This window comes from Carcharhinus amblyrhynchos, unplaced genomic scaffold (assembly GCF_965287045.1).
Source record: "Carcharhinus amblyrhynchos unplaced genomic scaffold, sCarAmb.v2.hapA scaffold_67, whole genome shotgun sequence".
Lineage (NCBI taxonomy): Eukaryota > Metazoa > Chordata > Chondrichthyes > Carcharhiniformes > Carcharhinidae > Carcharhinus > Carcharhinus amblyrhynchos.
In genome coordinates this window covers 248562-275878 of record NW_027649807.1, presented here as the reverse complement: position 1 = coordinate 275878, position 27317 = coordinate 248562, and positions in this window count along the sequence as shown.

The window sequence follows — 27317 nt, the reverse complement described above, 5'->3', positions numbered from 1 at the left end:
GACTCTGAACATCCACTCTATCTATCCCCCTCATCATCTCATAAATCTCTATTAAGTCACCTCTCATCCTCCTCCTCTCTAATGAGAAAAATGCTCCAGGCAGCATCGTGATAAATCTCCTCTGCACTCTTTCCAATGCTACCACATCCTTCTTATAGTGAGGTGACCAGAATTGCACACAATATTCCAAATGTGGTCTCACCAAGGTCCTGTATAGTTGCAGCATAACTCCACAACTCTTAAACTCAAACCCTCGTTAATAAACGCTAACACACTATAAGCCTTCTTCATGGCTCTATCCACTTGAGTGGAACCTTCAGAGATCTGTGTATATGAACCTAAGATCTCTCTGTTCCTCCACTTTCCTCAGAACCCTGCCGTTGACCCTGTAATCTGCATTCAAGTTTGTCCTACCAAAATGAATCACCTCACGCTTATCAGGGTTAAACTCCATCTGTCACTTTTCTGCCCAGCTCTGCATCCTATCAATGTCTCTTTGCAGCCTCCAAGAGCCCTCCACCTCATCCATTACTCCACCAATCTTGGTGTCATCAGTAAATCTACTAACCCATCCTTCAGCCCCCTCTTCCAAGTCATTGATAAAAATCACAAATAGCAGAGGACCCAGCACTGATCCCTGTGGTACACCACTGGTAACTGGCCTCCAGTCTGAAAACTTTCCCTCCACCACCACCCTCTGTCTTCCATGAAACAGCCAGTTACTTATTGAATCGGCCGAATTTCCTTCTATCCCACACCTCCTTACTTTCTTCATGAGCCTACCATGGGGAACCTTATCAAATGCCTTACTAAAATCCATGTATACAACATCAATTGCTCTATCTTCGTCTGCACACTTAGTTACCTCCTCAAAGAATTCAATCAAATTTCTGAGGCAGGACGTACCCCTCACGAAACCGTGCTGACTATCCCGGATTAAGCTGCATCTTTCCAAATGGTCATAAATCCTGTCCCTCAGGATCCTTTCCAGCAAGTCTTAAAGGTACAGACAATGTGAGAGGAGAGAGCGTTAAGTACATGTTAAAGTGATGTGTATTGTCTCCAGACAGGACAGTTAGTGAGATTTTGCAAGCCCAGGCACATTGTGGGGGTTACAGATAGTGTGACATGAACCCAAGATCCTGGTTGAGGCCATTCTCATGTGTGCGGAACTTGGCTATTTCTGCTCAGTGATTCTGCATTGTGTGTGGTGAAGGCCATCTTGGAGAATGCTTATCCGAAGATCTTACCTGAAAATCTTATTAACTGTCCTGTCTGGAGACAATACACATCTCTTTAACCTGTGTTTAACCCTTCTGCACTCACACTGTCGGTACCTTTAAGACTTGATTACCTAAAGACTCGCATTCCACCCATTATCTTATAAGTTGAGTTTGTGTCTGTGTATGCCTTGTTTGTGAACACAACTCCCACTTACCTAATGAAGGGGCTTGAGGCTCCAGAAGCTTATGCTGCAAATAAACCTGTTGGACTTTAATTGGCATTGTGAAACTTCTTAATGTATTATAAGCAACGCTTCTGACTTTACTAAAAGAAGCTGGTTAAAGTAGGGAATCAAGTAGATAAGGTTGTTAAGAAGGCATACGGTGTCTTGGTGTTTATTGGTAGGGGGATTGAATTTAGGAGTTGCAGCGTCATGTTGCAACTGTACACAACTCTGGTGCGGCCGCACTTGGAGTATTGTGTGCAGTTCTGGTCCCCACATTACAGGAAGGAAGTGGAGGCTTTGGAGAGGGTGCAGAGAAGGTTTACCAGGATGTTGCCTGGTATGGAGGGGAGGTCCTATGAGGAGAGACTGAGGGATTTGGGGTTGTTTTCGCTAGAAAGAAGGCGGCTAAGAGAGGATCTTATTGAAACATATAAGATGATTAGAGGTTTAGATAGGGTGGATAGTGATAGCCTTTTTCCTCGGATGGAGAAAGCTAGCACGAGGGGGCATGGCTTTAAATTAAGGGGGGGTAGTTATAGGACGGATGTCAGGGGTAGGTTCTTTACCCAGAGGGTGGTGAGGGATTGGAATGCCCTGCCTGCTGCAGTTGTAAATGCACCTAGTTTGGGGGCGTTTAAGAGATCTGTGGATAGGTTTATGGACGAAAAGGGATTGGTTTAGGTTAGTGGGTCATTGTTTTTTGTTAACTGGTCGGCACAACATCGTGGGCCGAAGGGCCTGTTCTGCGCTGTAATGTTCTATGTTCTATGTTCTAAAGTCTTTTCTCTTCTGGGTACCAGTGGAGGAAATAAACAATTAACTATTTTGGTGAGTAAATTGAACTCCATCATCTGTCAAGTCGTGGGGTTAGATAATATATGCATCATTCCCATCTCAATTGTAAAAGAACTCACTACGATTGAGGTGGGAACAGCAAATTTTCATCTTCCCACCTCTCCAAACTGTTGTGGGAAGTTACAGATTGCATACGGCACTGTGCTGCATAAAGCAAGGTAGGTTGTTTCATGTAGTCCCAGAGCTCCTGTTATTGTGACCAATGTTTATTTTCACTGTTTTTCATTTACTTTAGGACTGCATGGATCCCTGTTGTGTTGCTTCAGTCTGTAAATTTCGGCCTGGTGCTAAATGTGCCTCAAATGATATTTGCTGCAGAAATTGTAAGGTAAATATTTGTTTCTCTGTCTTTGCCAGTACTAGGTTTATGTAAACTGAATTTGAGAGGCTGAATTCTCACAAAAATAGGCAGAATTGCGCAGGGGATAGGAAAAAGTACAAGGGAGCTGCCAGCCCCAAAGGTGGCTGTCCTTGCCATATCTTGCACATCACTGAAAGAATGAAGGGGTGGGTCCCACCATGTCTTATGCCGGTAACTTTGGTTTTAACCCAGTGCAAGAAAAAAAACAGAAACCCCCACCCCCCTGGTGGAACATTCAGCCACACAACCACAAACCCCACCCCTCCTCCCCCAAAGAACATCCTTGGACGCTGCCCCATGGCAATGCTTGGGCTGTGTCAGGTGGCAGTGGCTCGACATGACCTCTTCCCCCTGAGCCAACCTGAGCTTCTCTAGATTTTTGGTAGGCTTGGCACGAGTAACATCAGCAAGCCCTCATGTGAATGGGCAGTCCAATGAGGGAGACTTCAGGTGCCGAGGCCTGATATTTGCATTCTTAGATGAAGTATATCTGGACTTTAGGAAGGCATTTAATAAGGTGTCACACAAAAAGTGTAGACACAGGTTAGTTCACATGAAATTAGGAGTGATGTATTAACAGAAAGGCAGGATAAATAGATCTTCTGTTTGGTAAGATGTAACTTGTAGGATGCCACTGGTTTCAGTCTTCAGGCCCCAACTAAATAGGTGGGATATTAAGTTGTGATAATGAGATAAAAGATTTACAAATGATTATGTAGGCTAAGTAAATGGAAAAAAATTTAGCAGATGAAGTTTAACTTGCTATGTGTGATATTATCCATTTTGATAGGAAAAATACAAAGTCATTTTCATAAATGACCTAGATGAGGAAGTGGAAGGATGGGTTAGTAAGTTCGCTGATGACACGAAAGTCGGTGGTGTTGCAGTGTGACATAGATAGGATGCAAGACTGGATGGAGAAGTGGCAGATGGACTTCAACGCGGATAAATGTGTAGTGGTCCATTTTGGCAGGACCAATGGGATGAACGAGTACACTATCAAGGGCAGGAGTCTTAGTAGTGTTGAAGAGCAGAAGGATCTTGGGATCCGGGTCCACCGGACTCTTAAATCGGCCTCGCAGGTGGAGGATGTGGTCAAGAAGGCGTATGGTGTACTGGCCTTCATTAATCGAGGGATTGAGTTTAGGAGTCAGGAGGTAATGCTGCAACTTTATAAGTCCCTTGTCAGGCCCCACTTGGAGTACTGTGCGCAGTTCTGATCACCTCACTACAGGAAGGACGTAGAAGCTATTGAAAGGGTACAGAGGAGATTTACAAAGATGTTGCCTGGATTGGGAGGCATGCCTTATGAAGATAGGTTGAGGGAGCTGGGACTCTTCTCCCTGGAGAGACGAAGGTTGAGAGGCGACCTGATAGAGGTTTATAAAATGTTGAGAGGAATAGATAGGGTGGATTCTCAGAGGCTATTTCCCCGGGTTGAAATGGTCGCTACGAGAGGACACAGATTTAAGGTGCAGGGAAGCAAGTACAGAGGTGATGTTAGGGGTAAGTTTTTCACTCAGAGGGTGGTGAGTGAATGGAATCGGCTGCCGTCAGTGGTGGTGGAGGCGAACTCACTGGGGTCTTTTAAAAGACTTCTGGATGAGTATATGGGATTTAATGGGATTGGGGGTTATAGATAGCTCTATGGATTGGTAGGTATTGATGTGATTGGTGCAACTTGTGGCCAAAGGGCCTGTTTGTGCTATAATGTTCTATGTTCTACTGATCAGTGTCTGTTACTTTGTGATTTTAGTGGAGGGTTCTGAGGATAGCTTTAGTTTGCTTCCATTTTGTGTGCCCAATTTCATAAAATTTGTTGTCCAATAACAATGACAAGCTCCTTCATTTTGTAGACATTGAGGGAGAGATTATTGTTGCTGTATCAGTTCACCAGATTCTCTTATTCCTGTACTCTGCCTCGTCTTTGTTTGAGATCTGACCCTCTATGGTAGTGTCATCAGCAAACTTGAAAATCAAATTGGAGGGGAATTCGACCACACAGTTATAGATATACAAGGAGTATAGTAGGGGGCTGAGAACACAGCCTTGTGGGGCACTGGTGTTGAGGATGATCATGGAGGAGGTGTTGTTGCCTATCCTTACTGATTGTGGTCTGGTGGATAGGCTTTGGGGAGTCAGGAGGTCAGTTACTCACTACAGTGTTCCCAGTCTCTGACCTGCTCTTGTAGTGGAGAGGCTGCAGAAGGATCTAGATAGGCTGGGCGAATGGGCCAGGAACTGGCAAATGGAATTTAATGTTGGCAAGTGCGAGGTGGTCCACTTTGGTAGGAATAATGGTAGGAAGGACTATTACTTACGTGGCGAAAAACTGCAGCATGCGACGGTGCAGAGGAACGTCAGGGTCCTTGTGCATGAGTCGCAAAAACCCAGCCTGCAGGTGCAACAGGTGGTCAGAAAGGCTAATGGGATGCTGGCCTTCATAGCGAGGAGGATTGAATATAAAAGTAGGGAGGTCTTGCTGCAGCTATATACGGCACTGGTGAGGCCTCACCTGGAGTACTGTGTGCAGTTTTGGTCGCCGCACTTACACAAGGATATTTTGGCCTTGGAGGGAGTGCAGAGGAGGTTTACGAGGCTGATACCAGAGTTGAGGGGGTTGAACTATGAGGAGAGGCTGAATAAACTAGGCTTGTACTCGTTAGAGTTTAGAAGAATGAGGGGAGATCTCATTGAGGCCTATAAGATGATGAATGGGATGGATAGGATAGAGGTGGAGAGGCTCTTCCTGCTCAGAAAGGACAGCAGGACTAGGGGGCACAGCCTCAAGATAAAGTGGGGGCGGTTTAGAACGGAGTTGAGGAGGAACTTCTTCAGTCAAAGGGTGGTGAATCTCTGGAATTCTCTGCCCGTTGAAGTGGTGGAGGCTGCCTCGCTAAATATTTTTAAGACGCGGGTTGATGTGTTTTTGATAAGTGAGGGGATTAAGGGTTATGGGGAGAGGGCGGGAATGTGGAACTGAGCCACGACAGATCAGCCATGATCTTATTGAATGGCGGGCAGGCTCGAAGGGCTAGATGGCCTACTCCTGCTCCTATTTCTTATGTTCTTATGTCCAGTTGAGTTTCTCGTCAATGGTAACCCCAAGGATGTTGACAGTTGGGGATTCAGTGATGGTTACACCTTTGAATGTCAAGGGGTGGTGGTTAGAGTGTCTCTTATTGATGATGATCATTGCCAGGCATTTGTATGGTGCGAATGTTATGCCTCTTTCAGCCCTAGCCTGGATATCGTCCAGATCTTGTTGTATTTGAACATGGACTCCTTCAGTATCTGAGGAGCTGCGAATGTGCTGAACTTTGTGCAATCATCAGCAAACATTCCCACTTCTGACCTTGTGCCAAAACATTGAATGTATTCAAGAGACTGCAGGATATAGCACTTGGGGCGAATGAGATAAAAGCCACAGGGAAAAAGTAGGATTAAACTACTGAGTTGGACAATCAGCCATGATCATAATGAATGGCAGAGCAGGCTCAAAGGGCTAAATGGACTCCTCCTGCTCCTATCTTCTATGTTTCTATGTTTCTGTGATGGAGGGGAAGTCATTGATGAAGCAGCTGAAGATTGTTGGACCCAGGACACTCTGCTGAGGGAATCCTGCAGAGATGTCCTGGAGCTGAGATCACTGACCATCCAAAACCACAACCACTTTCCTATTTGCCAGGTATCACTCCAACCAGTTTGCCTCCTGATAACCATTGACTCCAGTTTCCTTGGTGCTCTTTGATGTGTTGAGTGTGTGAATGAGTTTGTGTTGATGGAGTGAGTAAATGCATGAGGAGTTGAGTCAGTTTTTGTGTTTGGGTTGTGTTAATTTGTGGGGGTGAGTGAGTGCATCCAGTTGTAAGTAGATGAATGTGTGTGGGGAGCACATGAGTATGTACGGGAAGAGTGAATGTGTGTGGAGTGTGAATGGGTGTGGGAGAGAGTTCAATGAGTACATAACGTGAGTCAGTGAATACTTATGGGGAGTAAGTGTGTGTATGTGAGCGGTGTTTGTGTGATTTGGAGTTGGGTGAGTGGGTGTGTATGGCAGTGTGTAAGTGAGTGTATGTGGGGAACGTGTGTGTGTGTGTGTGTGTGTGTGTGTGTGTGTGTTGGGATGTGAGGGGGTGTGTGTGAGTATGTCTGTGGGGATGTGTGAGTGTGTGTCTGTGAGGATGTGATAAGGTCCCCCATGCAAGACTTCTTGAGAAGGTGAAGGGGCATGGGATCCAGGGGGCTTTGGCCTTGTGGATCCAGAACTGGCTTGCGTGCAGAAGGCAGAGAGTGGTTGTCGATGGGTCTTTTTCTGAATGGAGGTCAGTCACCAGTGGAGTGCCCCAGGGATCTGTTCTAGGACCGTTGCTGTTTGTCATTTTCATAAATGACCTGGATGAGGAAGTGGAGGGATGGGTTAGTCAGTTCGCAGACGATACGAAGGTTGGTGGTGTTGTGGATGGTCTGGAGGGATGTCAGAAGTTGCAGCGGGACATAGATAGGATGCAAGACTGGGCGGAGAAATGGCAGATGGACTTCAACGCAGATAAATGTGTAGTGGTCCATTTTGGCAGGACCAATGGGATGAAGGAATACAATATCAAGGGTAGGAGTCTTAGTAGTGTTGAAGAGCAGAAGGATCTTGGGGTCCGGGTCCATAGGACTCTTAAATCGGCCTCGCAGGTGGAGGATGTGGTCAAGAAGGCGTATGGTGTACTGGCCTTCATTAATCGAGGGATTGAGTTTAGGAGTCGGGAGGTAATGCTGCAACTTTATAAGACCCTTGTCAGACCCCACTTGGAGTACTGTGCTCAGTTCTGGTCGCCTCACTATAAGAAGGACGTGGAAACTATTGAGAGGGTGCAGAGGAGATTTACAAGGATGTTGCCTGGATTGGGAGGCATGCCTTATGAAGATAGGTTGAGGGAGCTGGGACTCTTCTCCCTGGAGAGACGAAGGTTGAGAGCAACCTGATAGAGGTTTATAAGATGTTGAGAGGAATAGATAGGGTGGATTCTCAGAGGCTATTTCCCGGGCTGAAATGGTTGCTACAAGAGGATACAGATTTAAGGTGCAGAGAAGCAAGTACAGAGGAGATGTTAGGGGTAAGTTTTTCACTCAGAGGGTGGTGAGTGAATGGAATCGGCTGCCGTCGGTGGTGGTAGAGGCGAACTTGCTGGGGTCTTTTAAAAGACTTCTGGATGAGTATATGGGATTTAATGGGATTAGGGGTTATAGATAGTCCGATGGGCTTAGTAGGTATAGAAATAATCGGTGCAACTTGTGGGCCGAAGGGCCTGTTTGTGCTGTAGTGTTTATGTTCTATGAGTGTGTTTGTGTGTGGGTGGGGTGGTGGTGTCTGAGTGAGTATGTGTGAACAAAGAACAAAGAAAATTATAGCATAGGAACAGGCCTTTCAACCCTCCAAGCCTGTACCGACCATGCTGCCCAACTGAACTAAAACATAAGAACATAAGAAATAGGAGCAGGAGTAGGCCATCTAGCCCTTCGAGCCTGCCCCACCATTCAATAAGATCATGGCAGATCTGTCGCTGCTCAGTTCCACATTCCCGCCCTCTCCCCATAACCCTTAATCCCCTCGCTTATCAAAAACCCATCAACCCGCGTCTTAAAAATATTTAGCGAGGCAGCCTCCACCACTTCAACAGGCAGAGAATTCCAGAGATTCACCACCCTTTGACTGAAGAAGTTCCTCCTCAACTCCGTTCTAAACCGCCCCCCCTTTATCTTGAGGCTGTGCCCCCTAGTCCTACTGTCCTTTCTGAGCGGGAAGAGTCTCTCCAGCTCTATCCTATCCATCCCATTCATCATCTTATACGTCTCAATGAGATCTCCCCTCATTCTTCTAAACTCTAACGAGTACAAGCCTAGTTTATTCAGCCTCTCCTCAAAGCTCAACCCCCTCAACTCCGGTATCAGCCTAGTAAACCTCCTGTGCACTCCCTCCAAGGCCAAAATATCCTTGCGTAAGCACGGCGACCAAAACTGCACACAGTACTCCAGCTGAGGCCTCACCAATGCCCTATACAGCTGCAGCAAGACCTCCCTACTTTTATATTCAATCCTCCTCGCTATGAAGGCCAGCATCCCATTCGCCTTCCTGACCACCTGCGACTCATGCACAAGGACCCCGAGGTCCCTCTGCACCGTCGCCTGCTGCAGTTTTTCGCCACGTAAGTAATTGTCCTTCCGACCATTCTTCCTACCAAAGTGGACCACCTCGCACTTGCCAACATTAAATTCCATTTGCCAGTTCCTGGCCCTTTCGCCCAGCCTATCTAGATCCTTCTGCAGACTCTCCACACCCTCCGCACAATTTGCCGTTCCACCAATCTTGGTGTCATCAGCAAATTTCGACACCATACACTCGGGTTCCCTCTTCCAGATCATCTATATAAATGGTAAATAGCTGAGGCCCCAGCACCGACCCCTGGGGCACTCCACTAGTCACCATCCGCCAATCCGAATAGCACCCATTAACCCCCACTCTCTGCCTCCTATTTGACAACCAATCCTCTATCCACGCTAACACCCTACCCCCAACTTCATGCCCCCTTACCTTCTGCAGTAACCTCTTGTGAGGTACCTTGTCAAACGCCTTCTGAAAATCAAGAAAGACCACATCCACCTGCTCTCCTCTATCCACCGCCCTAGACACATCCTCATAGAACTCCCCCCTACCCTTTCTCAAAAGACAAGAATGAAGGTTAACTTGTGCTTTGGAATACTTCAAGGAAGACAATGAAACAGGACATTTTTGTGAGACAGTGTTAGCTGCCTCACAGTGCCAGGGACCCAGTTTCAGTTCCAGCCTTGGATCACAGTGTGTGTGGAGTTTGAATGTTCTCCCCATGTCTGCTTGTGTTTACTCCAGGTGCTCTGCTTTCCTTACAATCGAAAAAACGTGCTGGTTCAGTGCATTGACAATGATAAATTCTCCCTCAGTGTACCCAAACAGGCACTGGAGTGTGGTGAATAGGGGATTTTCACAGTAACTTCATTGCAGTGTTAATATATGTCTACTTGTGACAATAATAAATAATCTTTAATACATAAGAACATAAGAACATAAGAAATAGGAGCAGGAGTAGGCCATCTGGCCCTTCGAGCCTGCCCCGCCATTCAATAAGATCATCGCTGATCTCTCGTGGCTCAGTTCCACTTTCCGGCCCTCTCCCCATAACCCTTAATCTCCTCTCTTATCAAAAACCCATCAAACCGCGTCTTAAAAATATTTAGCGAGGCAGCCTCCACCACTTCAACGGGCAGAGAATTCCAGATATTCACCACCCTTTGAGTGAAGAAGTTCCTCCTCAACTCCGTTCTAAACCGCCCCCCCTTTATGTTGAGGCTGTGCCCCCTAGTCCTACTGTCTTTTTTGAGCGGGAAGAGTCTCTCCACCTCTATCCTATCCATCCCATTCATCATCTTATACGTCTCAATGAGATCTCCCCTCATTCTTCTAAACTCCAACGAGTACAAGCCTAGTTTATTCAGCCTCTCCTCATAGCTCAACCCCCTCAACTCCGGTATCAGCCTAGTAAACCTCCTCTGCACTCCCTCCAAGGCCAAAATATCTTTGCGCAGGTGCGGCGCCCAAAACTGCACACAGTACTCCAGCTGCGGCCTCACCAATGCCCTATACAGCTGCAGCAAGACCTCCCTACTTTTATATTCAATCCCCTTCGCTATGAAGGCCAGCATCCCATTCGCCTTCCTGACCACCTGCTGCACCTGCAAGCTGAGTTTTTGCGACTCATGCACAAGGACCCCGAGGTCCCTCTGCACCGTCGCCTGCTGCAGTTTTTCGCCCCGTAAGTAATAGTCCTTCCTACCATTCTTCCTACCAAAGTGGACCACCTCACACTTGCCAACATTAAATTCCATTTGCCAGTTCCTGGCCCATTCGCCCAGCCTATCTAGATCCTTCTGCAGACTCTCCACACCCTCCGCACAATTTGCCGTTCCACCAATCTTGGTGTCATCCGCAAATTTCGACACCATACACTCGGTTCCCTCCTCCAGATCATCTATATAAATGGTAAAAAGCTGAGGCCCCAGCACCGACCCCTGGGGCACTCCACTAGTCACCATCCGCCAACCCGAATAGCACCCGTTGACCCCCACTCTCTGCCTCCTATTTGACAACCAATCCTCTATCCACGCTAACACCCTACCCCCAACTCCAAGTCCCCTGACCTTCTGCAATAACCTCTTATGAGGTACTTTGTCAAACGCCTTCTGAAAATCCAGAAAGACCACATCCACCGGCTCTCCTCTATCCACTGCCCTAGACACATCCTCATAGAACTCCAGTAAATTTGTCAGACACGACTTCCCTTTAATGAAACCGTGCTGCGTCTGCTCTATCAAGCAATTGCCTTCAAGATGCCTCGCAATTTCCTCCTTAATGACGGATTCTAACATTTTACCTACCACAGACGTTAAACTAACCAGCCTATAATTCCCTGCCTTTTGCCTGGCACCCTTCTTAAACAACGGCGTAACATTAGCCGTTTTCCAATCTTCCGGCACTTCCCCGGAATCCAGCGACGTCTGGAAAATAACCACCAATGCATCCACTATAACCTCCGCCATTTCTTTCAGAACCCTCGGATGCATTCCATCCGGTCCTGGGGACTTGTCCACAATCAGCCCCTCCAGTCTGTCGAGCACCGCCTCTCTAGTAACAGTAATGTCATTAAGACCCTCCAGTCCTACCACCTTTCCATTGCTAACACCCGGCAAATTATTCACGTCCTCCTCCATGAAGACAGAAACAAAAAAGTTATTCAATACCTTAGCCATATCCCCATCCCCTACCACTACGTCCCCTTTCTCATCCTCTAAAGGACCAACGTTCACCCTAGCCAGCCTCTTCCTTTTTATATATTTATAAAAACTCTTGCTATCCTTTTTTATATTAAGCGCTAGCCCAGCTTCATAGTTTCTCCTACCCTCCTTTATCAACTTCTTTGTCAATCTTTGTTGACATTTAAACCTCTCCCAATCCTCTTCTCGCCCACTACTCTTAGCTACTCGAAATTCCTCCGCTTTTAATTTAACACTTTCCTTCACCTCCTTCGTTATCCACGGCTTATTACCTCTCCTCCTACAGTCCTTTTTGACCATCGGAATAAATTTCTGCTGAGCACCAAGAAAGATCTCCTTAAAGATCCTCCACTGCTCCTCAGCAGACCCTCCCTCCAACGCACTCCCCCAGTCCACATTCGCCAATTCTTCTCTCATCCTACCGTACTCCCCTCTATTCAAACAGAGGACGCGTGTCCGGGAACCCACTTTCTCCTCCTCCATCTGCACCAGAAACTCCACCATACAATGATCACTCTCTCCAAGAGGATCCTTCACCGCAAGGTCCCTAATTCTACCCGCCTCATTACATAGCACCAGATCCAAGATAGCTCGCTCCCTCGTCGGCTCCAACACACACTGTTCAAGGAAATTATCCCGGCAGCATTCCAAGAACTCCTCCTCGAGCCCACCGTGTCCAACATGGGTCGACCAATCAATATGCAGATTGAAATCCCCCATAATTATCGCCATCCCATTCCTGCACGCCGCACTTATTTGCGCGTTAACAGCCTGCCCCACCTCCAGATCATTATTCGGGGGCCTATAGACGACATCCACCAGCGTCTTCCTCCCTTTGCTGTTCCTAATCTCCACCCACAACGATTCCACGTTCTGCTCCTTGGCTCCAATATCATCCCTTGCTACCACCCTGATGGACCCATCATGCATCTGCTGCCCAACAACCCCCAGTCAAACTACTAGGTATCCTGTCACATTCAACAAACCTGGAGATTTCTATAAGCCAAATTTGATAGCAACATGTTTCTCATCTGCCCTCTAACTCTGCCCACCCACGATGAACTATAGTGGAAGACAATGGAAGAGCACTGGTAGAAGTTTTTGAGAGTTATTTGGGAGGCACAACAGAAATTCATCCCAAGGAGGAGGAAACATGCTAAGGGAAGGACGAGGCATCCATGGCTAACGAGGGAAGTCAAGGACAGCATAAAAGCCAAAAAAAAGTGGCGAGGATTGGTGGGAAGCCAGAGGATTGGGAAGCCTTTAAAAGTGAGCAGAGAACAACGAAAAAAGTAATAAGGTGGGGGGAGTGGGGGCGGCGTGGGGGGATTGGTGGCTGTGGAGGTGAAGATGAAATATGAGTGTAAGCTGGCTAGTATTATAAAATAAGATAGGAAAAGTTCTTTTCAATATATAAAAGGTAAGACAGAGGCAAAAGTAGCCATTAGACCATGGGAAAATGAGGCTGGAGAAGTAATAATAGGAAACAAAGCAATGGCAGAGAACCAAATAGTTACTTTGCATCCGTCTTCATGGTGGAAAACACCAGTGGGATGCCAGGTCTCCAGGAGAATCAGGAGGCACAGGCGAGTGTAGTGGCTATCACTAAAGAGAAGGTTCTGGGAAACTGAAAGGTTTTACCTGGAAATCACCTGGACCGGATGGTCATTAAGGAGGAAATTGCGAGGCATCTTGAAGGGAATTGCTTGATAGGGCGGACGCAACACGGTTTCATTAAAGGGAAGTCGTGTCTGACAAATTTACTGGAGTTCTATGAGGATGTGTCTAGGGCAGTGGATAGAGGAGAGCCGGTGGATGTGGTCTTTCTGGATTTTCAGAAGGCGTTTGACAAGGTACCTCACAAGACGTTATTGCAGAAGGTCAGGGGACATGGAGTTGGGGGTAGGGTGTTAGTGTGGATAGAGGATTGGTTGTCAAATAGGAGGCAGAGAGTGGGGGTCAATGGGTGCTATTCGGATTGGCGGTTGGTGACTAGTGGGGTGCCCCAGGGGTCGGTGCTGGGGCCTCAGCTATTTACCATTTATATAGATGATCTGGAGGAGGGAACCGAGTGCAGGGTATCGAAATTTGCTGATGACACCAAGATTGGGGAAAGGCAAATTGTGCGGAGGGTGTGGAGAGTCTGCAGAAGGATCTAGATAGGCTGGGCGAATGGGCCAGGAAATGGCAAATGGAATTTAATGTTGGCAAGTGTGAGGTGGTCCACTTTGGTAGGAAGAATGGTAGGAAGGACTATTACTTACGTGGCGAAAAACTGCAGCAGGCGACGGTGCAGAGGGACCTCGGGGTCCTTGTGCATGAGTCGCAAAAACCCAGCTTGCAGGTGCAGCAGGTGGTCAGGAAGGCGAATGGGATGCTGGCCTTCATAGCGAAGGGGATTGAATATAAAAGTAGGGAGGTCTTGCTGCAGCTGTATAGGGCATTGGTGAGGCCGCAGCTGGAGTACTGTGTGCAGTTTTGGGCGCCGCACCTGCGCAAGGATATTTTGGCCCTGGAGGGAGTGCAGAGGAGGTTTACTAGGCTGATACCGGAGTTGAGGGGATTGAGCTATGAGGAGAGGCTGAATAAACTAGGCTTGTACTCGTTAGAGTTTAGAAGAATGAGGGGAGATCTCATTGAGACGTATAAGATGATGAATGGGATGGATAGGATAGAGCTGGAGAGACTCTTCCCGCTCAAAAAAGACAGTAGGACTAGGGGGCACAGCCTCAAGATAAAGGGGAGGCGGTTTAGAACGGAGTTGAGGAGGAACTTCTTCACTCAAAGGGTGGTGAATCTCTGGAATTCTCTGCCCGTTGAAGTGGTGGAGGCTGCCTCGCTAAATATTTTTAAGAAGCGGGTTGATGGGTTCTTGATAAGAGAGGGGATTAAGGGTTATGGGGAGAGGGCGGGAAAGTGGAACTGAGCCACAACAGATCAGCCATGATCTTATTGAATGGCGGGGCAGGCTCGAAGGGCTAGATGGCCTACTCCTGCTCCTATTTCTTATGTTCTTATGACTACACCCCAGGGTTCTAAAAGAGATAGCTGAAGAAATTGTGGATGCATTGTTCGTGATCTTTTAAGAATCATTGCAGGTAGGGAGGGTCCCAGAGGACAGGAAAATAGCTAATGTAACACCGCTGTTTAAGAAGGGAGGGAGGCAGCAGACGGGAAATTATAGGCCAGTTAGCCTGATTTTTGGCCATTGACAAGATGTTAGAGTCTATTATTAAAGATGAGATTGCAGAGTACTTGGAAGTGCATGATAAACTCGGGCTGAGTCAGCATGGCTTTGTCAAGGGGAGGTCATGCCTGACAAATCTGTTAGAGTTCATCAAGGAGGTAACAAGCAAGTTAGATAAAGGAGAAGCAGTAGATGTGATTTATTTACATTTCCAGAAGGCCTTTGACAAGGTGCTGCATAGCAGATTGTTAAATAAGTTAAGTGCCCATGATGTTAAGGGTAAGATCCTGGCATGGATTGAGGATTGGCTGACTGGCAGAAGGCAGAGAGTGGGGAGAAAGGGGTCTTTTTCAGGATGGCAGCTGGTGATTAGTGGTGTGCCTCATGGGGTCGGTGTTGGGACCACAACTTTTCACAATTTCCATTAACGATTTGGAAGAAGGAACTAAAGACACTATTGCTAAGTTTGCAAATGATACAAAGATATACAGAGGGACAGGTAGTATTGAAGAAGTGGGGGGCTGCAGAAGGATAGGAGAAATGGCAGATGGAATACAATGTGGAAGAGTGTAGTTTATGCACTTTGGAAGGAGGAATGGAGGCAGAGACTATTTTCGAAATGGGAAAATGCTCAGGAAATCAGAAACGTAAAGGGACTTGGGAGTCATGGTTCAAGACTTCCTTAAGGTTCAGTTGGCAGTTAGGAAGGCAAATGCAACATTGACAATCATGTCGAGAGGGTGAGAAAACAGAAGCAGGGATACACTTGTGAGGCTGTATAAGCCTCTGGTCAGAATCCATTTAGAGTATTGGGAGCAATTTTGGACCCCATCTTTAAGGAAGGATGTGCTGGCTTTGGAAAGGGTCGAGAGGAGGTTCACAAGAAATGTACAGGACACTGCGAGGCCTGGACAGAGTGGATGTGGAGAGGATGTTTCCACTAGTAAGTAAAACTAGAAGCAGAGGGCACAACCTCAGGTTGTGAGGGATGATCCTTTAAAACAGAGATAGAACATAGAACACTACAGCACAAACAGGCCCTTCGGCCCACGAGTTGCGCCGATCACATCAACACCTACCAACCTACTGACCTATCTATAACCCTCAATCTCATTAAACCCCATATACTCATCCAGAAGTCTTTTAAAAGACCCCAGCGAGTTCGCCTCCACCACCACTGATGGCAGCCGATTCCATTCCATTTCCATGAGGAGGAATTTCTTCAACCAAAGAGTGGTGAATGTGTGGAACTCTGCTGCAGAAGGCTGTGGAGACCAGGTCATTGAATGCCTGTAAGAGAGATGGATAAGTTCTTGATTAATAAGGGGATTAGAGGTTAAGGCAGGAGAACAGGGATGAGAAAAGTATTCAGTCGTGATTGAATGGTGGAGCAGACCTGATTGGGCCGAGTAGCCTAATTCGGCTCCTATATCTTATGGCCTTATGGTGTTATTGCCACGTGGCATTTTTTAAAGAAGAACAGGGAAATTCTGCCCAGTGACCTAGCCAATAGTCATCTCTAGAAATACAAATTGTTGTTTTGGGAGTTTGGATGGGAGTCCATCCAAACTGACTACATGGATTTGATCCAGCCTTGGGTGACAGTCTGTGTGGAGTTTGTATGTTCTCCCTGTGTCTGCGTGGGTTTCCTCTGAGTGCTCCAGTTTCCTCCCAAAGCCCCAAGATGTGCAGGTTAGCTGAATTGGCCATTGTAAATGAGTGGAGTTAAGGCGAGGAGTGTGGGTATGGGTAAGATGCTCTTCTGGGCAGCACAGTAGCACAGTGATTAGCATCACAGCACGAGGAACCCCTTTTCAGTTCCGGCCTTGGGTCACTGTGTGTGGAGTCTGCACATCCTCCCTGTGTCTGTGTGACTTTCCTCCAGGTGCTCCAGTTTCCTCCCGCAGTCCAAAAGACATGCTGATTAAGTGCATCAGCTCAAATAGGCGCCGGAGAGTAGAATTTCACAGTAACTTCATTGCAGTGTTAATGTTAACCTTACTTGTGACTAACAAATAAAATGAGTGAGTGAGGTGAGTGAGTGTGCATGCGAGCGTGTATGCATGCATGTGTGCGCACGCATGTGTGTGTTTATTTGTGTGTGAGTGAGAGTGGAGATGTCTGAGTGAGAGTGGGGATGTCTGAGTGAGTGAGTTGTGGGGGTTGAGTGAGTGAGTGTGTATGGATGGGTTAGTGAGTGTGTGTAGGGGTTGAGTGAGTGTGTGTGGATGGGTTACAAAATAATGGTTGGAATGTGAGTCTTTACAGATTATCAAGTTTTAAAGGTACAGACAATGTGAGTGGAGAGAGGGTTAAGCACAGGTTAAAGAGATGTGTATTGTCTCCAGCCAGGACAGTTAGTGAGATTTTGCAAGCCCAGGCAAGTCATGGGGGTTACAGATACTGTGACATGAACCCAAGATCCTGGTTGAGGCTGTCCTCATGTGCAGAACTTGGCTCTCAGTCTCTGCTCAGCGACTCTGTGTTGTCGTGTGTCGTGAAGACCGCTTTGGAGAAAGCTTACTTGAAGATCAGAGGCCGAATGCTCGTGACCGCTGAAGTGTTCCCTCGCAACTTGGGTAGTGACCATGTCTGTAAAGCTTCTATCTATGATGCTTTCCGCCATCTTCATGCTCCTGAGTGCATCCAGCTACTGCTCCAACCTATCCATGCTGTCTGTAAAGAGCTGCAGTTGGGTGCACTTCCTGCAGACACAGTCGTCTGAGAGACTGGAAGCGTCACGGATCTCCCACATCTCACACGTGCAGCACTTAACCCCACTGACCGACATTTCGAGCATCAATTAGAGTATTTCAGAAAATTTATAAAACTCTTATCTTCTGAATTGGATCTCCCATAATCTGGCACACATATAATTCCCTAAATTTGCACCCCTTTATTGTGGAGTCCACTAGAGGTAGACAAAAACGTTGTCGATCGATGAAAGACTTGCATAAGGCACTCACTGAGTGTTAAAGTGGGTGGCACCGGCTTGTAGGGCCGAAGGGCCTGCTTCCTGTGCTGTGCTGTTCTTTGTTCTTAATAGATAGATAGAGGGGACGTGCAGAGACTATTTCTTCAGAAGGATGTAGCTATTACTAGGGGGCATAATTATAAGGTTCATGGAGGGAGATACAGGAGGGATGTCCGAGGTAGATTCTTTACTCAGAGTGGTTGGAGTGTGGAATAGACTGCCTGCTTTGATAGTGGAGTCGGACACTTTAGGAACTTTCAAGCGGTTATTGGATAGGCACATGGAGCACACCAGAATTATAGGGGGAGGGATAGCTTGATCTTGGATTCGGACATAGCTCGGCACAACATCGAGGGCCGAAGGGCCTTTACTGTGCTGTTCTATATTCTATATTCATTTTTACCTTCTCACAGTGGCCTTTTTTTTGGTTAGAGGAGGAGGGAGGGAGTGAAACACTAATGCAGTGTTTCGGGCTCACCGCTCCTTGACACCAGATCTTCCACTTTCCACTTCTTGGTAGATGTTGCTGATCCGACTTCTCCCAGAACACAGTAGTGAAGCCTGTCAGCCACCTTTACCAGATGCTGTAACTTCTGTTTAACACTAGAGGCCATTTCAGTTGCTGAAAGTAAGCATGCAGGTGCAGCAGATAGCAAAGAAGGCAAATGGTATGTTGGCATTCATTGTGAGAGGATTTGATTATGGGGATAGGAATTGTATCAGGCATTGGTGAGGTCACACCTGAGGTGGAATTTCCCCATCCTGTCTGCCATTGGAATTGTAGCAGGCGGGACAGGACCATGCAAAGGTTTGTTGACCTCAGGCAGGATATTTCGGTTGTGGGGCGAGCGCGGCCGGTGTATTATGTACAGTTTTGGTGTCCTTATCTGAGGAAGAATGTCCTTGCAGCAGATCGAGTACAGCAAAGGTTTACCAGGCTGAATCCTGGGATGGCAGGTCTGTCATATGAGGAGAGACGAAGTTGGTTAGGATTGTATTCACTGGAGTTTAGAAGAGTGAGAGGGAATCTCATAGAAACTTATAAAATTCTAACAGGGTTAGACAGGGTAGATTCAGAAAGAATGTTCCCAATGGTGGGGGAGTCCAGAACAAGGGATCAGAGTTTAAGGATAAGGGATAAACATTTTAGAACTGAGGTGAGGAGAAACTTCTTCACCCAGAGGGGTGGGGAATATGTGGAATTCACCCACACAGAAAGTATTTGGGGCCAAAATGTTGTCTGATTTCAAGAAGAAATTAGATATAGCTCTTGGGGCTAAAGGAATCAGGGGATATGGGAGGAATCAGGACATTGAATTCGATGATCAGTCATAATCACAATGAATGATAGAGCAGGCTCAAAGGGCCAAACGGCCTCCTCCTACTTATAGTTTCTCCATTTCTATATCTCACCAACTGAATAAAACCCAATGGAAATCAAACGCAGCTTGCTATCTGAATCAACTCCACTTAATGATCAGACATTGCTCACTAGCTAGTGCAATAGAAGAAGAGATGCAATTTGCTGACCAGCATAAAAACTGTACCAAAATTAGTTAATATTGACACCCAGTGAGTTTACTTTTGATCATTTCTGAAGGCTTGTAAATTTATTATGTGAACTAGACTGTACGAGAAAGTATGTTTAACTAGAGTGAGAATTAGAGAATATGATGAGTGAGGAGTTAGAATGCTGGTGTGACATTGTTATAACTGTTGGTGATATAAAGTGTTGCAATCAGCCATTGTGTGTTGATTGACAATAGAAATTAATATTACTAACTTATGACAAAGATTATAAAATGTTCCTTTAAATTTACAGTTTGTAAAACCAAATCGAATTTGCAGGAAACCCATTGGAGAGTGTGATTTTGCAGAATACTGCACAGGCTCATCTTCACAGTGCCCAGACAACACATTTAAGAAAAATTTTCATCCTTGTGCAAATGCAACTTCGTATTGTTATAATGGTGCATGTCAGACCCTGCACAACCAGTGCCAGCATATATGGGGACCAAGTGAGTATACAGCACACACAGCACACAAGATCTTTCCCCTTCCATTTTCTGTGTTGTGAGATTTTGTGTTAGTTTTTAGGGGTACATTCAGGAGGTCTTGTTACGGGTAGGCAGATGGAAGGTTGTGTTGGTGATGAGGAGGTCATGTGCTGCACAGGTCTTCAGTAAGAGTAGGCCATTACTGTTACACTTGCTCACTCCATGCCTCCAAATGACACCCTGCCAGATTGCAGAGTCACATCCTACTCTCGCATTGAAATTGCCAAGCAAGATTAGCTTGTCAGTACTGCTCACTGCTGATAGTAGGGCGTCTAGTTCTTCATAGAATTTGTCTTTCACCTCGTCCGGGTTGTTCATTGTGGGGGCATAGGCGTTGATCAGGGTGGTTTATCTTCTATTCTGTAGCAGAAGCTGGAATGTCATAAACCGGTCGTTCACACCCTTGGGTAGACTAGCAAGTTTCCAAACAAGGTGACTCCTGATGGCGAATCCAACTCCAGCATCACGACACTCATCGCTGCCGCGACCACTCCAGAGAAAAGTGTAACCACCTCCAGTTTCAGTCAACTGACCTACGTTGGCAAGATGAGTTTCACTCAGCGCTGCAATGTCAATGGTGCATCTAGCAAGCTCTCTGGGTGGTGATGGCTAACACGAGGGGACATAGCTTTAAATTAAGGGGTGGTAATTATAGGACGGATGTCAGAGGTAGGCTCTTTACTCAGAGGGTAGTAAGGTCGTGGAATGCCCTGCCTGCAGCAGTTGTGGACTCGCCAACTTTAAGGGTGTTCAAATGGTCAGTAGATAGGCATATGGATAACTTTGGAATAGTTTAGGTTAGAGGGTCATTAGATCGGTTCCACTGGTCGGCGCAACATCAAGGGCCGAAGGGTCGGTACTGCGCTGTAATGTTCCATGTTCTATGGTAACTAAGGATGTTCTTTTCTCTGATCTGTCAGCTGTAGGGTTGTCCAAAAGTGTACGCATGTTCCAAGTGCCAGTGGTGAGCGGTGTCACCTTGTGTTTTATTTTGTTTGTTTGACCGCAAGATGGGATCCCTGCCAGCTGCGGTAAACTAGCCAGGGCGTAATGAAGCAGGCAATGTTTAGGGCACCTTTTTTAGCCCCTTCCTCATTCTACAAGGGTGAGCACTGCGTTCCTGAAGAGGACTGCTCAGCTGCCCAGCTAGACGCCGAATTTCACTGCTACTTCAGTCAGTGGAAAACGACCATTACACCTGAGCCGCCTATGTGCAGGTCTGTGACTACAGCTCCCAGTGTATCCACACCTGCTGCTTCATCGCTCGCCCATTGCCACAGGACTTCAAGGGTTGAACAGGACACTGATGATGATGGTGTCGAAACTAGCGCTTGGAACATAAGAAATAGGAGCAGGAGTAGCCCATCTAGCCCTTCGAGCCTGCCCCGCCATTCAATAAGATCATGGCTGTTCTGAAGTGGATCAGTTCCACTTTCCCGCTTTCTCCCCATAACCCTTAATTCTCCTGTCTGTCAAAAACCTAACTACCCATGACTTAAATATATTTAGCGAGGTAGCCTCCACCACTTCAACGGGCAGAGAATTCCAGAGATTCACCACCCTTTGAGTGAAGAAGTTCCTCCTCAACTCTGATCTAAACTGCCCCCACCCTTATCTTGAGGCTGTGCCCTCTAGTCCTGCTATTCTTTCTAAGCGAGAAGAATCTCTCTACCTCTACCCTATCCATCCTCTTCATTATCTTCTATGTCTCTATAAGATTCCCCCTTAGCCTTCTAAACTCCAACGAGTACAGACCTAGTCTATTCAGTCTCTCTTCATAGGCTAACCCCCTCATCTCTGGTATCAGCCTAGTGAACCTTCTCTGCACTCCCTCCAAGGCCAATATATCCTCCCGCAAGTGGCTTGATTTGGATTAAAGTGAGAGAGAGTTGTGCAGCGTCAGCCGCAGTCTCTCTTCCCAATTCCAATCTAGATTCAGTGGCAAGACAAGAGTCAAGATGGCTGCAGGTGGGACTAGGCGCAGTGGATGACCAGGACATCTTCTGTGTCTTGTCCTGCTCTTCACGTTCCACGACACTTGCAGAGACCACCTTCTTGACCATTGGATCTTCCATTGGTCTCATCCACTCAATCTGCTGGAGTCTGTCTTCATGTGCTGGAATAGACGAGATAGATTGTCTATCTATACTCAATACCATGGCCAATGAAGGCAAGCATGCTGTATCTCTTCTTGACTACCTTCTCCATCTGCATTGTCAGTGACCTGTGCACCTGTACACCCAGATCCCTTTGTCAATCAATACTCCTAAGGATTCTACCATTTACTGTATATTTCTGAACTGTATTAGACCTTCCAAAATGCATCACCTCACATTTGTCCAGATTAAACACCACCAGAGACCATTTGCCATCTCTCTGCCCAAGTCTCCAACTGATTTAACCTTTGTGTCTTCCGCAAACTTACTCATCAATCCAGTTAGATTTTCCTCCAAATCATTTATATACATTACATACAGCAAAGGTCCCAGCACTGATCCCTGAGGAACACCACTTGTCACAGCTCTCCATTCAGAAACGCACCCTTCCACTGCTACCCTCTGTCTTCTTTGACCGAGCCAGTTCTGTATCCACCTTGCCAGCTCACCTCTAATCCCATGCAACTTCACCTTCTGCACCAGTCTGTCATGAGGGACCTTGTCAAAGGCCTTACTGAAGTCCATGCAGACAACATCCACTCCCCTACCCTCATCAATCATCTTCATCACTTCCTCGAAAAACTTGATCAAGTTCACGAGACACCATCTCCCTTTCACAAAATCATGTTGCCTCTCACTAATACGTTCACTTATTTCCAAATGGGAATAAATCCTGTCTCGAAGTATCCTCTCCAATAATTTCCCTACCACTGATGTAAGGCTCACCGGCCTGTAATTACCTGGATTATTCTTGCTATCCTTCTTAAACAAAGGAACAACACTGGCTATTCTTCAATCCTTTGGGACCTCCCCTGTAGCCAGTGAGGATACAAAGATTTCTCTCAAGACCCCAGCAATGTCCTCCCTTGCCTCTGTCAGAAGCTGAAAGGGTTGAGATCTTCAAGTTTTTCGGTGTCCCGATCACCAACAACATGTCCTAGTCTCCCGATGCCGACACTATTGTTAAGAAAGCCCACCAATGCCTCTACTTTCTCAGAAGACAAAATCATGTCTCACAAATTTGATTGAGTGTTTGAAGGGGTAACCAAGAAGGTAGATGATGGCAGTGCAGTTGATGTTGTCCACACGGTAGGTTGTTGCATAAGGTTAAATCTCACAGGATCCAGGTAGCTAAATGGATACAAAATTGGTTTTTTGACAGAATAAGAAGTTTCACAACACCAGGTTAATGTCCAACAAATTTATTTGGTAGTAAAAGCCACTAGCTCTCAGAGTGCTGCCCCTTCATCGGGTAAGTGGGATTTCTGTTCGCAAACAGGGCATATAAAGACACAAACTCAATTTACAAAATAATGATTGGAATGGCAGTCTTTACGGGTAATCACATCTTAAAGGTACAGACAATGTGAGTGAGTGGAGAGAGGGTTAAGCACAGGTTAAAGAGATGTGTATTGTCTCCAGCTAGTGAGATTTTGCAAGCCCAGGCAAATCTTGGGGGTTACAGATAGTATAACATGAACCCAAGATCCCAGTTGAGGCCATCCTCATGTGTGTGAAACTTGGCTATCAGTCTCTGCTCAACAACTCTGTGTTGTCATGTGTCATGAAGGCCACCTTGGAGAACGCTTACCCGAAGATCAGAGGCCGAACATCCATGACCGCTGAAGCGTTCCCCAACAGGAAGAGAACACTCTTGCCTGGTGATTGTCGAGTCCATTGTCGTAGCATCTGCATGGTGTCTCCAATATACCACGCTTTGGTACATCCTTTCCTGCAGCATATCAGGTAGATAACATTGGCCGTGTACCTAGTGGATGGTGTTCTCACGTGAGATGATGGCATCCGTGTTAATGATCCAGCACGTCTTGCAGAGGTTGCTGTGGCAGGGTTGTGTGGTGTCGTGGTCACTGTTCTCCTGAAGGCTGGGTAGTTTGCTGCGGACAATGGTCTGTTTGAGGTTGTGCAGTTGTTTGAAGGCAAGTGGGGGTGTGGAGATGGCCTTGGCAAGATGCCGTCTTCATCAATGACATGTTCAAGGCTCCGGAGAAGATGTCGTATTTTCTCTGCTCCGGGGAAGTACTGGATGACAAAGGGTTCTCTGACCGCTGTGTCTCGTGTTTCTCTTCTGAGGAGGTTGGTGTGGTTTTTAGCTGTGGCACATCGGAACTGTTGATTGATGAGTTGAGCACAATATCCTGTTCTTATGAAGGCATTTTTCAGCATCTGGAGGTGTCTGTTGCAATCCTCCTCATCTGAGCAGGTACTGTGTATGTATACGGAGGGTTTGTCTGTAGGGGATGGCTTAATTAATGTGTTTAGGGTGGAAGCTGGAGAAGTGGAGCATCATGAGGTTGTCTGTGGGCTTGCGGTACAGTGAGGTGCTGAGGTGACCGTCCTTAATGGAGATGCGTGTGTCCAAGAATGCAACCAATTCTGGAGAGTAGTCCATGGTGAGTCTGATGGTGGGATGGAACTTGTTGATGACATTACATAGTTGTTTCAGGGATTGTTAACCATGAGTCCAAAGGAAGAAAATATCATCAATGTATCTAGTGTACAGCATTGGTTGAAGGTCCTGTGCAGTGAAGAGGTCTTATTTGAACCTGTGCATGAAGGCGTTGTTATGTTGAGGTGTGAATTTGGTCCCCGTGGCTGTTCTGTGTGTCTGGATGAAGATCTGGTTGTTGAAGGTGAAGACATTGTGGTCCAGGATGAAGCGGATGAGTTGTAAACTTGCATCTGGAGATTGGCAGTTGTCGGCATTGAGTACTGAGGCAGTTACAGCAATGCCATTGTCGTGGGGGATACTGGTGTAGAGTGCTGAATTATCCATTGTGACGAGAAGTGCTCCTGGTTCGACTGCTCCATGTGTGCTGAGTTTCTGTAGGGAGTCCATATTGTCGCAACAAAAGCTGGGGATTCTTTATACAATGGGTTTCAGGATGCCCTCGACGTTGCTGGAGAGGTTCACGCACAGTGTCCCATTGCTCGACACAATGGGACGGCCGGGTGTGTTGGCCTTGTGTATCTTTGGGAGGCAGTAGAGATCTCCAACCTGGGAGTACGTGGGATGAAAGCACGGAGGGCGCTCTGAAAGTCCAGATCGAAGGTCTTGATCAGTCTGTCGAGTTGACGGATGTGTTCTTTGGTTGGATCTAGAGTAACTGTCTGTAGTGTTCCTCATTGTTCAGTTGTCGGTACATTTCTTTGCAGTAATCCATTCTGTTCAGTATGACGATGGCTCCTCCTTTGCTGGTTTGATGACAGTGTTGTGGTTGGTCTTGAGAGCGTGGATGGTGCTGTGTTGTGCTTGGGTGATATTCAGAGCTGTCTTGAGAGTGCAACTGATGAATCTGGCATTGACCACCTCCTGACGGCTTAGGCATACATGTCTAGTCAAATATGACCTGAATATCACCCAAGCACAAAGCAACACCAACCATGCTCTCAAAACGAACCGCAACATTGTCGAATCGAGGGCAATGGCCTTCCGGAGGGCGGCATGGTAGCACAATGGTTAGCACTGCTGCTTCACAGCTCCATGAACCTGGGTTCGATTCCCGGCTTGGATCATTGTCTGTTTGGAGTTTGTACATTCTCCTCGTGTCTGTGTGGGTTTCTTCCGAGTGCTCTGGTTTCCTCCCACCAGCAGCAACCAACCCTCCCCGTCAACTTGTTGGACTACACACTTCAACCAGATGAAATCAAAGTTCTCAGCCGAGGGCTCAATTTCTGCCCCACCACCAAAATAGACCCTATCGGTCTCGCAGCTGACACAGAGGAATTTATCGGGAGCTCTTCCGCAAACCCCAGGAGGCCAACAGCGAACACAATGAGACAGCCAACACGTGTGCGGGCTAGATTGATTGGCCATGCTAAAAATTGCCCCTTAGTATCCTGGGATGTGTAGTTTAGAGGAATTAGCGGGTAAATATATAGAGATACGGCCGGCGACCAGCTGTGTGCCTCAGGGACCAGTGTTGGGTCCACTGTTATTTGTCATTTATATTAATGATTTAGATGAGAATATAGGAGGTATGGTTAGTTAGTTTGCAGATGACACCAAGATTGGTAGCCTAGTGGACAGTGAAGAAAGTTATCTCCGATTGCATCGGGATCTTGATCAACTGGGCCAGTGGGCTGATGAATGGTAGGTGGAGTTTAATTTAGATAAATACGAGGTGATGCATTTTGGTAGATTGCACCAGGGCAGGACTTACTCCGTTAATGGTAAGGCATTGGGGAGAATTACAGAACAAAGAGATCTTGGGGTACATATTCATAGCTCTTTGAAAGTGGAGTCACAGGTGGACAGAGTGGTGAGGAAGGCATTCGGCATGCTTGGTTTCATCAGTCAGAACATTGAATACAGGCGTTGGGACGTCTTGTTGCAGTTGTACAAGACATCAGTAAGGCCACACTTGGAATACTGTGTGCAATTCTATTATAGAAATGATATTATTAAACTAGAAAGAATGCAGAAAAGATTTACTAAGATGCTACCAAAACTTGATGGTTTGAATTATAAGGAGAGGCTGGATAGACTGGGACTTCTTTCTCTGGAGCATAAGAGGCTGAGAAGTGATCCTATAGAAGTTTATAAAATAATGAGAGGCATACATCAGCTAAATAGTCCATATCTTTTCCCAAAGGTAGCGGTGTCTAAAACTAGAGGGCATAGGTTTAATGTGAGTGGGGAGAGATACAAACGTGTCCAGAGGGGCAACCTTTTCACACCGACGGTGGTAAGTGTCTAGCAAAAGCTGCTAGAGGTATTAGTAGAGGCGGGTTCAATTTTGTCTTTTAAAAAGCATTTAGATAATTACATGGGTACTCTGAGTATAGAGGGATCTAGGCCAAATGTGGGCAGCTGGGATTAATTTAGGGGTTTAAACCTCACAAAAGGTTGCTTCAGAAGGTTAGGGTGCATGGAGTTGGGGGTAAGGTGTTAGCATGGTTAGAGGATTGGCTGTCTAATAGGAAGCAGAGAGTTGGTATCAATGGGTGCTATTCTGGGTGACGGTTGGTGACTAGTGGAGTGCCACAGGGATCGGTGCTGGGGCCTCAGCTATTTACCATTTATATAGATGATCTGGAGGAGGGGGCTGAGTGTAGGGTGACGAAATTTGCTGATGACGCGAAGATGAGTGGAAAAGCAAATTGCATGGAGGGTGTGGAAACTCTGCAGAGGGATCTGGATAGGCTGAGCGAGTGGGCGAGGGCCTGGCAGATGGAGTATAATGTTAGCAAGTGTGAGGTTATCCACTTTGGCAGAAATAATAGTAGGAGGGATTACTATTTAAAGGGTGAAAAGCTGCAGCATGCTACGTTGCAGAGGGACCTGGGGGTCCTTGTGCATGAGTCACAAAAACCCAGTCTGCAGGTGCAGCAGGTGATCAAGAAGGCGAATGGGATGCTGGCGTTTATAGCGAGGGGGATAGAATATAAAAGCAGGGAGAT